Below are 10,000 nucleotides of genomic sequence, written 5' to 3'. Positions count from 1 at the left end.
AGCGCTGTGCGGGGCTGTGTGTGTGCGTACGCTTGCGGCGTGTGAGCGCTGTGCGGGGCTGTGTGTGTGCGTACGCTTGCGGCGTGTGAGCGCTGTGCGGGGCTGTGTGTGTGTGTACACTAGCGGCGTGTGAGCGCTGTGCGGGGCTGTGTGTGTGTGTACACTAGCGGCGTGTGAGCGCTGTGCGGGGCTGTGTGTGTGCGTACACTAGCGGCGTGTGAGCGCTGTGCGGGGCTGTGTGTGTGTGTACGCTTGCGGCGTGTGAGCGCTGTGCGGGGCTGTGTGTGTGTGTACACTAGCGGCGTGTGAGCGCTGTGCGGGGCTGTGTGTGTGTGTACACTAGCGGCGTGTGAGCGCTGTGCGGGGCTGTGTGTGTGTGTACGCTTGCGGCGTGTGAGCGCTGTGCGGGGCTGTGTGTGTGCGTACACTTGCGGCGTGTGAGCGCTGTGCGGGGCTGTGTGTGTGCGTACGCTTGCGGCGTGTGAGCGCTGTGCGGGGCTGTGTGTGTGTGTACACTAGCGGCGTGTGAGCGCTGTGCGGGGCTGTGTGTGTGCGTACGCTTGCGGCGTGTGAGCGCTGTGCGGGGCTGTGTGTGTGTGTACACTAGCGGCGTGTGAGCGCTGTGCGGGGCTGTGTGTGTGCGTACGCTTGCGGCGTGTGAGCGCTGTGCGGGGCTGTGTGTGTGTGTACGCTTGCGGCGTGTGAGCGCTGTGCGGGGCTGTGTGTGTGTGTACACTAGCGGCGTGTGAGCGCTGTGCGGGGCTGTGTGTGTGCGTACGCTTGCGGCGTGTGAGCGCTGTGCGGGGCTGTGTGTGTGTGTACGCTTGCGGCGTGTGAGCGCTGTGCGGGGCTGTGTGTGTGCGTACACTTGCGGCGTGTGAGCGCTGTGCGGGGCTGTGTGTGTGTGTACACTAGCGGCGTGTGAGCGCTGTGCGGGGCTGTGTGTGTGTGTACGCTTGCGGCGTGTGAGCGCTGTGCGGGGCTGTGTGTGTGTGTATGCTTGCGGCGTGTGAGCGCTGTGCGGGGCTGTGTGTGTGTGTACGCTTGCGGCGTGTGAGCGCTGTGCGGGGCTGTGTGTGTGTGTACACTAGCGGCGTGTGAGCGCTGTGCGGGGCTGTGTGTGTGTGTACACTAGCGGCGTGTGAGCGCTGTGCGGGGCTGTGTGTGTGTGTACGCTTGCGGCGTGTGAGCGCTGTGCGGGGCTGTGTGTGTGTGTACACTAGCGGCGTGTGAGCGCTGTGCGGGGCTGTGTGTGTGTGTACACTAGCGGCGTGTGAGCGCTGTGCGGGGCTGTGTGTGTGCGTGTGCTCACAGCGTGTGAGCGCTGTGCGGGGCTGTGTGTGTGTGCGTACACTTGCGGCGTGTGAGCGCTGTGCGGGGCTGTGTGTGTGCGTACGCTTGCGGCGTGTGAGCGCTGTGCGGGGCTGTGTGTGTGTGTACACTAGCGGCGTGTGAGCGCTGTGCGGGGCTGTGTGTGTGCGTACGCTTGCGGCGTGTGAGCGCTGTGCGGGGCTGTGTGTGTGCGTACGCTTGCGGCGTGTGAGCGCTGTGCGGGGCTGTGTGTGTGCGTGTGCTCACAGCGTGTGAGCGCTGTGCGGGGCTGTGTGTGTGTGCGTACACTAGCGGCGTGTGAGCGCTGTGCGGGGCTGTGTGTGTGCGTACGCTTGCGGCGTGTGAGCGCTGTGCGGGGCTGTGTGTGTGTGTACACTAGCGGCGTGTGAGCGCTGTGCGGGGCTGTGTGTGTGCGTACACTTGCGGCGTGTGAGCGCTGTGCGGGGCTGTGTGTGTGTGTACACTAGCGGCGTGTGAGCGCTGTGCGGGGCTGTGTGTGTGCGTACGCTTGCGGCGTGTGAGCGCTGTGCGGGGCTGTGTGTGTGTGTACGCTTGCGGCGTGTGAGCGCTGTGCGGGGCTGTGTGTGTGTGTACGCTTGCGGCGTGTGAGTGCTGTGCGGGGCTGTGTGTGTGTGTACACTAGCGGCGTGTGAGCGCTGTGCGGGGCTGTGTGTGTGCGTACACTTGCGGCGTGTGAGCGCTGTGCGGGGCTGTGTGTGTGTGTACGCTTGCGGCGTGTGAGCGCTGTGCGGGGCTGTGTGTGTGTGTACACTAGCGGCGTGTGAGCGCTGTGCGGGGCTGTGTGTGTGTGTACACTAGCGGCGTGTGAGCGCTGTGCGGGGCTGTGTGTGTGTGTACGCTTGCGGTGTGTGAGCGCTGTGCGGGGCTGTGTGTGTGTGTACGCTTGCGGCGTGTGAGCGCTGTGTGGGGCTGTGTGTGTGTGTACACTAGCGGCGTGTGAGCGCTGTGCGGGGCTGTGTGTGTGTGTACGCTTGCGGCGTGTGAGCGACGCAAACGAGCGCGGAGATGCAGGCGGGGGAGACCCTGGGGGCCAGTGACCCTCACGTCACCGCCACTTAGTGGCGAATGGCGGTTGTTGTTGTTGTTGTGGTTGTTGTTGTTGATGTTGTTGTGGTTCTTGTTGTGGTTGTTGTGGTTGTTGATGTTGTTGTTGTTGCTGTTGTGGTTGTTGTGGTTGTTGTGGTTGTGGTTGTTGTGGTTGTTGTTGTGGTTGTTGTTGTTGTGGTTGTTGTTGTTGATGTTGTTGTTGTGGTTGTTGTGGTTTTTGTTGTTGTGGTTGTTGTTGTGGTTGTTGTGGTTGTTGTTGTTGTGGTTGTTATTGTTGTGGTTGTTGTTGTTGATGTTGTTGTTGTGGTTGTTGTTGTGGTTGTTGTTGTTGATGTTGTTGTTGTGGTTGTTGTGGTTGTTGTGGTTGATGTTGTTGTGGTTGTTGTTGTTGTGGTTGTTGCGGTTGTGGTTGCTGTGGTTGTTGTTGATGTTGTTGTGGTTGTTGACCTGCGAGCCATCGAAGTGGAGGTGCCGCTCCCCGTGGAGGTCGCGGACGCCGCGGAAGCCGCTCAGAGCCGGGGAGCCACGCGGCAGCAGGTCCACACCCACAGCGGCACGCTCTAGAGACATAGACACACACACATAGACACACACACATAGATAGACACACACACCCACAGCGGCACGCTCTAGAGACATAGACACACACACATAGACACACACACATAGACACACACACCCACAGCGGCACGCTCTAGAGACATAGACACACACACATAGACACACACACATAGACACACACACCCACAGCGGCACGCTCTAGAGACATAGACACACACACATAGACACACACACATAGACACACACACCCACAGCGGCACGCTCTAGAGACATAGACACACACACATAGACACACACACATAGACACACACACCCACAGCGGCACGCTCTAGAGACATAGACACACACACATAGACACACACACATAGATAGACACACACACCCACAGCGGCACGCTCTAGAGACATAGACACACACACATAGACACACACACATAGACACACACACCCACAGCGGCACGCTCTAGAGACATAGACACACACACATAGACACACACACATAGACACACACACCCACAGCGGCACGCTCTAGAGACATAGACACACACACATAGACACACACACATAGATAGACACACACAGACACAGATAGACAGAGACAGAGATAGACACACACACACAGACACACACATCACTTATCAACACCGACCACCACCACCACCGCCGGTCTCACCACAGAGTCTCTCACCACCACCGCCACCGCCACCACCACCACCACCATCACCACCATCACCACCACCACCACTACCACCATCACCACCATCACCACCACCACCACCACCACCATCACCACCACCACCACCATCACCACCATCACCACCACCACCACTACCACCATCACCACCACCATCACCACCACCATCACCACCATCACCACCATCACCACCACCACCACCACTACCACCACCGCCACCACCACCACTACCACCACTGCTGGTCTCACCGCAGAGTCTCCGCACGAGCGTCTCCTTGTAGGAGTCGCGGTCGCAGCCGCGGAGCGACGAGCCGTCGGCCAGCAGCCGCACGGAGGCCGAGATGGCCCTGGGGACACCACCACCACCACCACCGCCACCACCGCCACCACCGCCACCACCACCGCCGGTGGCACCGCACAGATCCAGACGCAGCGCCGGGAAGAGCGGCACGGGTCCGGCAGCTCGAACGTGGAGCACGTGGCGATGCAGGCCTGGCACGGAGCCCGTAGCCACAACCACAACAACAACCACAACAACAACCACAACAACAAGCACAACATGAGGCTGAAATCACGTGGGTAAAAAAAAGTTTAAATTAATAAAATGTTTTTTTTTATAAAAGTAATTGTTTTTTTTTATTAATAAAAGTAAAAAGAATTACAATTAAAATTAATAAAAGTAAAAGTAAAAAAAAAAGTTAGAAAAAGTTTAAACGTTTAAAATTAATAAAATAAATTTTTTTTTAAATAAAAGTAACAAAAAATATTCAAATTAATAAAAGTAAAAAAAAAGTTAAATTCAAATTAATAAAAGTAAAAACAGTTAGAATAAGTTTTAACATTTAAAATTACAATTAATAAAAGTAAAATAAAAATAAAATAAAAATCACGACCTTTCGGAGGCAACACAAGCCTCCGTCTTCAGGTGGAACCGTCACAGCACGACGGCTGTATCAAGTGAATGAGACATTCTAAGAAAACAGTCCTTGTGTGTGTGTGTGCATCTACTGGTTGAGGGTGGGAGGAGCCAAGGTAGGCACCTGGATATTGTTATTATTATTGTGATGCTGAAGCCGCTGCCAGGAATGAGTCTTTGTTGTGTAGACTCGTTGAAAAGAGTTGTTTAGGTGACGCTGATGTCACGGTGTGAATGTGACTGAGCCTTTTGTTATGTAGAGGTGGTGCGGCTGAAGCCGCTGCCAGGAATGAGTCTTTGTTATGTAGACTCGTTGAAAAGAGTTGTTTAGGTGACGCTGATGTCACGGTGTGAATGGGACTGAGCCTTTTGTTATGTAGAGGTGGTGCGGCTGAAGCCGCTGCCAGGAATGAGTCTTTGTTGTGTAGACTCGTTGAAAAGAGCTGCTAAGGTGACGCTGATGTCACGGTGTGAATGGGACTGAGCCTTTTGTTATGTAGAGGTGGTGCGGCTGAAGCCGCTGCCAGGAAAGAGTCTTTGTTGTGTAGACTCGTTGAACTGGGAGGTTCTAAGAGTTGCTAAGGTGAGGCTGCTGTAAAGGTGGTGTTTGTGGTGGTGGTGTTTGTGGTGGTGGTGGTGTTTGTGGTTGTGGTGGTGGTGTTTGTGGTTGTGGTGGTTGTGGTGGTGGTGGTATTTGTGGTGGTGGTGTTTGTGGTTGTGGTGGTGGTGGTGGTGTTTGTGGTTGTGGTGGTGGTGTTTGTGGTTGTGGTGTTTGTGGTTGTGGTGGTGGTGTTTGTGGTGGTGGTGTTTGTGGTTGTGGTGGTGGTGTTTGTGGTGGTGGTGTTTGTGGTGGTGGTGGTGTTTGTGGTGGGGTTGGTGGTGATGGTGGTGATGATGGTGGTGGTTGTGGTGGTGGTGTTTGTGGTGGGGTTGGTGGTGATGGTTGTGGTGGGTGGTTGTAGTGGTGGTGTTTGTGGTGGGGTTGGTGGTGATGGTGGTGTTGATGGTGGTGGTTGTGGATGGTGGTGTTTTGTGGTGGGGTTGGTGGTGATGGTGGTGATTATGGTGGTGGTTGTAGTGGTGGTGTTTGTGGTGGGTTGGTGGTGATGGTGGGTGATGATGGTGGTGGTTGTGGTGGTGGGTGTTTGTGGTGGGGTTGGGTGGTGATGGTGGTGATGATGGTGGTGGTTGTAGTGGTGGTGTTTGTGGTGGGGGTTGGTGGTGATGGTGGTGATGATGGTGGTGGTTGTAGTGGTGGTGTTTGTGGTGGGGTTGGTGGTGATGGTGTGATGATGGTGGTGGTTGTAGGTGGTGGTGTTTGTGGTGGGGTTGGTGGTGATGGTGGTGATGATGGTGGTGGTTGTGGTGGTGGTGTTTGTGGTGGGGTTGGTGGTGATGGTGGTGATTGATGGTGGTGGTTGTGGTGGTGGTGTTTGTGGTGGGGTTGGTGGTGATGGTGGTGTTGTGGTGGTGGTTGTGTGGTGGTGTTTGTGGTGGGGTTGGTGGTGAGGTGGTGTTGATGTGTGGTTGTAGTGGTGGTGTTTGTGGTGGGGTTGGTGGTGATGGTGGTGTTTGTGGTGGTGGTTGTGGTGGTGGTGTTTGTGGTGGGGTTGGTGGTGATGGTGGTGTTTGTGGTGGTGGTTGTAGTGGTGGTGTTTGTGGTGGGGTTGGTGGTGATGGTGGTGATGATGGTGGTGGTTGTGGTGGTGGTGTTTTTGGTGGGGTTGGTGGTGATGGTGGTGTTTGTGGTGGTGGTTGTAGTGTGGTGTTGTGGTGGGGTTGGTGGTGATGGTGGTGGTGGTGTTTGTGGTGGTGGTTGTAGTGGTGGTGTTTTTGGTGGGGGTGGTGGTGATGGTGGTGATGATGGGTGTGGTTGTGGTGGTGGTGTTTGTTGTGGGGTGGTGGTGATGGTGGTGGTGGTTGTGGTGGTGGTGTTTGTGTGGGGTTGGTGGTGATGTGGTGATGATGGTGGTGGTTGTAGTGGTGGTGTTTGTTGTGGGGTTGGTGGTGTTGGTGGTGGTGGTTGTGGTGGTGGTGTTTGTGGTGGGTTGGTGGTGATGGTGGTGTTTGTGGTGGTGGTTGTAGTGGTGGTGTTTGTGGTGGGGTTGGTGGTGATGGTGGTGTGGTGGTTGTGGTTGGTGGTGTTTTTGGTGGGGTTGGTGGTGATGGTGGTGATGATGGTGGTGGTTGTGGTGGGGTGGTTGTTTGTGGGGTTGGTGGTGATGGTGGGTGGTGGGGTGTGGTGGTGGTGTTTGTGGTGGGTTGGTGGTTGATGGTGGTGTTTGTGGTGGTGGTTGTAGTGGTGGTGTTTGTGGTGGGGTTGGTGGTGATGTGTGGGTGGTGGTGGTGGTGGTGGGTGTTTTTGGTGGGGTTGGTGGTGATGGTGGTGTTTGTGGTGGTGGTTGTAGTGGGTGGTGTTTGTGGTGGGGGTTGGTGGTGTTGGTGGTGGTGGTGGTGGTTGTGGTGGTGTTGTTACCCACCGTGCCAGCCCGGCGTGCAGGCCGCCCTCACGGCGACGGTCAACGTGGCCGGCCACCTCGGCCCGGCGCTGGCCGCAGTCGAACGCCGACACGGAGACGCGGAGATCCGTGCCAGCTCGGAGCGGACCAGACACCCTCACGTTGCCTGTGGGGGGGGAGAGACACACGGAGACACAGAGAGACACACGGGGTGAGACACGGGGTGAGACACGGAGACACGGGGAGAGACACGGGGAGAGAGACACGGGGTGAGACACGGAGAGACACACGGGGAGACACACGGGGTGAGACACGGGGTGACACACGGGGTGAGACACACGGAGACACAGAGAGACACACGGGGTGAGACACGGGGTGAGACACGGAGACACGGGGAGAGACACGGGGAGAGAGACACGGGGTGAGACACGGAGAGACACACGGGGAGACACACGGGGTGAGACACGGGGTGACACACGGGGTGAGACGCGGGGTGAGACACGGAGACACGGGGAGAGACACACAGGGTGAGACACGGGGTGACACACGGGGTGAGACACGGGGTGAGACACGGGGTGACACACGGGGTGAGACGCAGGGTGATACACGGAGACACGGGGAGAGACACACAGGGTGAGACACGGGGTGACACACGGGGTGAGACACGGGGTGAGACACGGGGTGACACACGGGGGTGAGACACGGGGTGAGACACGGGGTGACACACGGGGTGAGACACGGGGTGACACACGGGGTGAGACACGGGGTGACACACGGGGTGAGACACGGGGTGAGACACACAGGGTGAGACACACAGGGTGAGACACACAGGGTGAGACACGGTGAGACACGGGGAGACACACGGGGTGAGACACACAGGGTGAGACACGGTGAGACACGGGGAGACACCCACCCACCCACCCACCGTCCATGTCTATAGTGAAGGGAGAATTCGGTGTGAGGATCTCGTAGCCGCAGATTTGTCCAAACTGCGGTGAGCAGTCCGAATCGGTCGCCTCCATCCGCGCTATCACCGCACCCTGATCATCACCACGGTGATCATCACCACGGTGATCATCACCACGGTGATCATCACCATGGTGATCACCATGGTGACCATCATGCTCCTGCTGGCCGCTGCCGTTGCTGCCGGAGGTACCCTGGACAAGCCCCTCCCCCTTGACAGGCTCCTCCCCCTTGACAAGCCCCTCCCCCTTGACAGGCTCCTCCCCCTTGACAGGCTCCTCCCCCCCCTCCTCCTCCTCCTCCCATTGGCCGGTTCGCGACGCCCCCCGCAGCGTGACGAGGGCCGAGACCCGCGAGGGGCGAGAAGAGCGGCGAGAACTCGTTGACGTCACTCACCCGCACACGGACCGTGGCCCTGGGGGAGGGGGGGAGGGGGGGGGTGAGGGGGGGTGAGGGGGGAGGGGGGATGGGGGGTGAGGGGGGAGGGGGGGGTGAGGGGGGAGGGGGGGTGAGGGGGGGAGGGGGGGGTGAGGGGGGAGAGGGGGTGAGGGGGGAGGGGGGGAGGGGGGGGGTGAGGGGGGGTGAGGGGGGAGGGGGGGGGTGAGGGGGGAGGGGTGAGGGGGGAGGGGGGTGAGGGGGGGGGTGAGGGGGGGTGAGGGGAGAGGGGGGAGGGGGGAGGGGGGGTGAGGGGGGGGAGGGGGGGGGGGGGGAGGGGGGGTGAGGGGTGAGGGGGGAGGGTGAGGGTGGTGGTGAGTCTGTCTCTGTGTGTCTCTGTGTGTGTCTCTGTGTGTCTCTGTGTGTCTCTGTGTGTGTCTCTGTGTGTCTCTGTGTCTCTCTGTGTGTGTCTCTGTGTGTGTCTCTCTGTCTCTGTGTGTGTCTTTGTGTGTCTCTGTGTGTGTCTCTCTGTGTGTGTCTCTGTGTGTCTCTGTGTGTGTGTCTCTCTGTCTCTGTGTGTGTCTCTGTGTGTCTCTGTCTACCTACCGGTGAGACATCTTCTGATGCGTGTGTCTCTCCCCGTCCCCGCAGTCCACGGCTTGCACGCTCAGGGTGTAGACACTCCGTGTCTCTCTGTGTGTGTCTCTGTGTGTGTCTCTCTGTCTCTGTGTGTGTCTCTGTGTGTCTCTGTCTACCCACCGGTGAGACATCTTCTGATGCGTGTGTCTCTCCCCGTCCCCGCAGTCCACGGCTTGCACGCTCAGGGTGTAGACACTCCGTGTCTCTCTGTGTGTGTCTCTGTGTGTGTCTCTCTGTCTCTGTGTGTGTCTCTGTGTGTCTCTGTCTACCCACGGTGAGACATCTTCTGATGCGTGTGTCTCTCCCCGTCCCCGCAGTCCACGGCTTGCACGCTCAGGGTGTAGACACTCCGTGCCTCTGTGTGTGTCTCTGTGTGTGTCTCTGTGTGTCTCTGTGTCTACCCACCGGTGAGACATCTTCTGATGCGTGTGTCTCTCCCCGTCCCCGCAGTCCACGGCTTGCACGCTCAGGGTGTAGACACTCCGTGTCTCTCTGTGTGTGTCTCTGTGTGTGTCTCTCTGTCTCTGTGTGTGTCTCTGTGTGTCTCTGTCTACCCACCGGTGAGACATCTTCTGATGCGTGTGTCTCTCCCCGTCCCCGCAGTCCACGGCTTGCACGCTCAGGGTGTAGACACTCCGTGTCTCTCTGTGTGTGTCTCTGTGTGTGTCTCTCTGTCTCTGTGTGTGTCTCTGTGTGTCTCTGTCTACCCACCGGTGAGACATCTTCTGATGCGTGTGTCTCTCCCCGTCCCCGCAGTCCACGGCTTGCACGCTCAGGGTGTAGACACTCCGTGTCTCTCTGTGTGTGTCTCTGTGTGTGTCTCTCTGTCTCTGTGTGTGTCTCTGTGTGTCTCTGTCTACCCACCGGTGAGACATCTTCTGATGCGTGTGTCTCTCCCCGTCCCCGCAGTCCACGGCTTGCACGCTCAGGGTGTAGACACTCCGTGTCTCTCTGTGTGTGTCTCTGTGTGTCTCTCTGTGTGTCTCTGTGT

The 10,000-nt window shown here is 58.0% G+C and overlaps 1 protein-coding gene across 1 annotated transcript in view; it reads right to left on the bottom strand.

Moving 5' to 3' along the window:
- Window positions 1–7,177, bottom strand: part of LOC144953434 (uncharacterized) — a 14,209-nt gene extending 7,032 nt beyond the window's left edge. The window contains exons 1-3 of the mRNA XM_078884013.1: window positions 7,051–7,177; window positions 3,904–4,146; window positions 2,848–2,960 (exon numbers count right to left, since the gene is read on the bottom strand). The gene's annotated coding sequence lies outside the window, so the exon portion shown is untranslated. The remainder of the gene's footprint in view (window positions 1–2,847; window positions 2,961–3,903; window positions 4,147–7,050) is intronic.
- Window positions 7,178–10,000: the final 2,823 nt, after the last annotated feature.

Source organism: Lampetra fluviatilis, chromosome 76, assembly GCF_964198595.1.
Source record: "Lampetra fluviatilis chromosome 76, kcLamFluv1.1, whole genome shotgun sequence".
In the NCBI taxonomy this organism is placed as follows: Eukaryota; Metazoa; Chordata; class Hyperoartia; order Petromyzontiformes; family Petromyzontidae; genus Lampetra; species Lampetra fluviatilis.
Note: the sequence above shows the minus strand (reverse complement) of the source record. Positions and strands in the feature narration are given on the sequence as shown.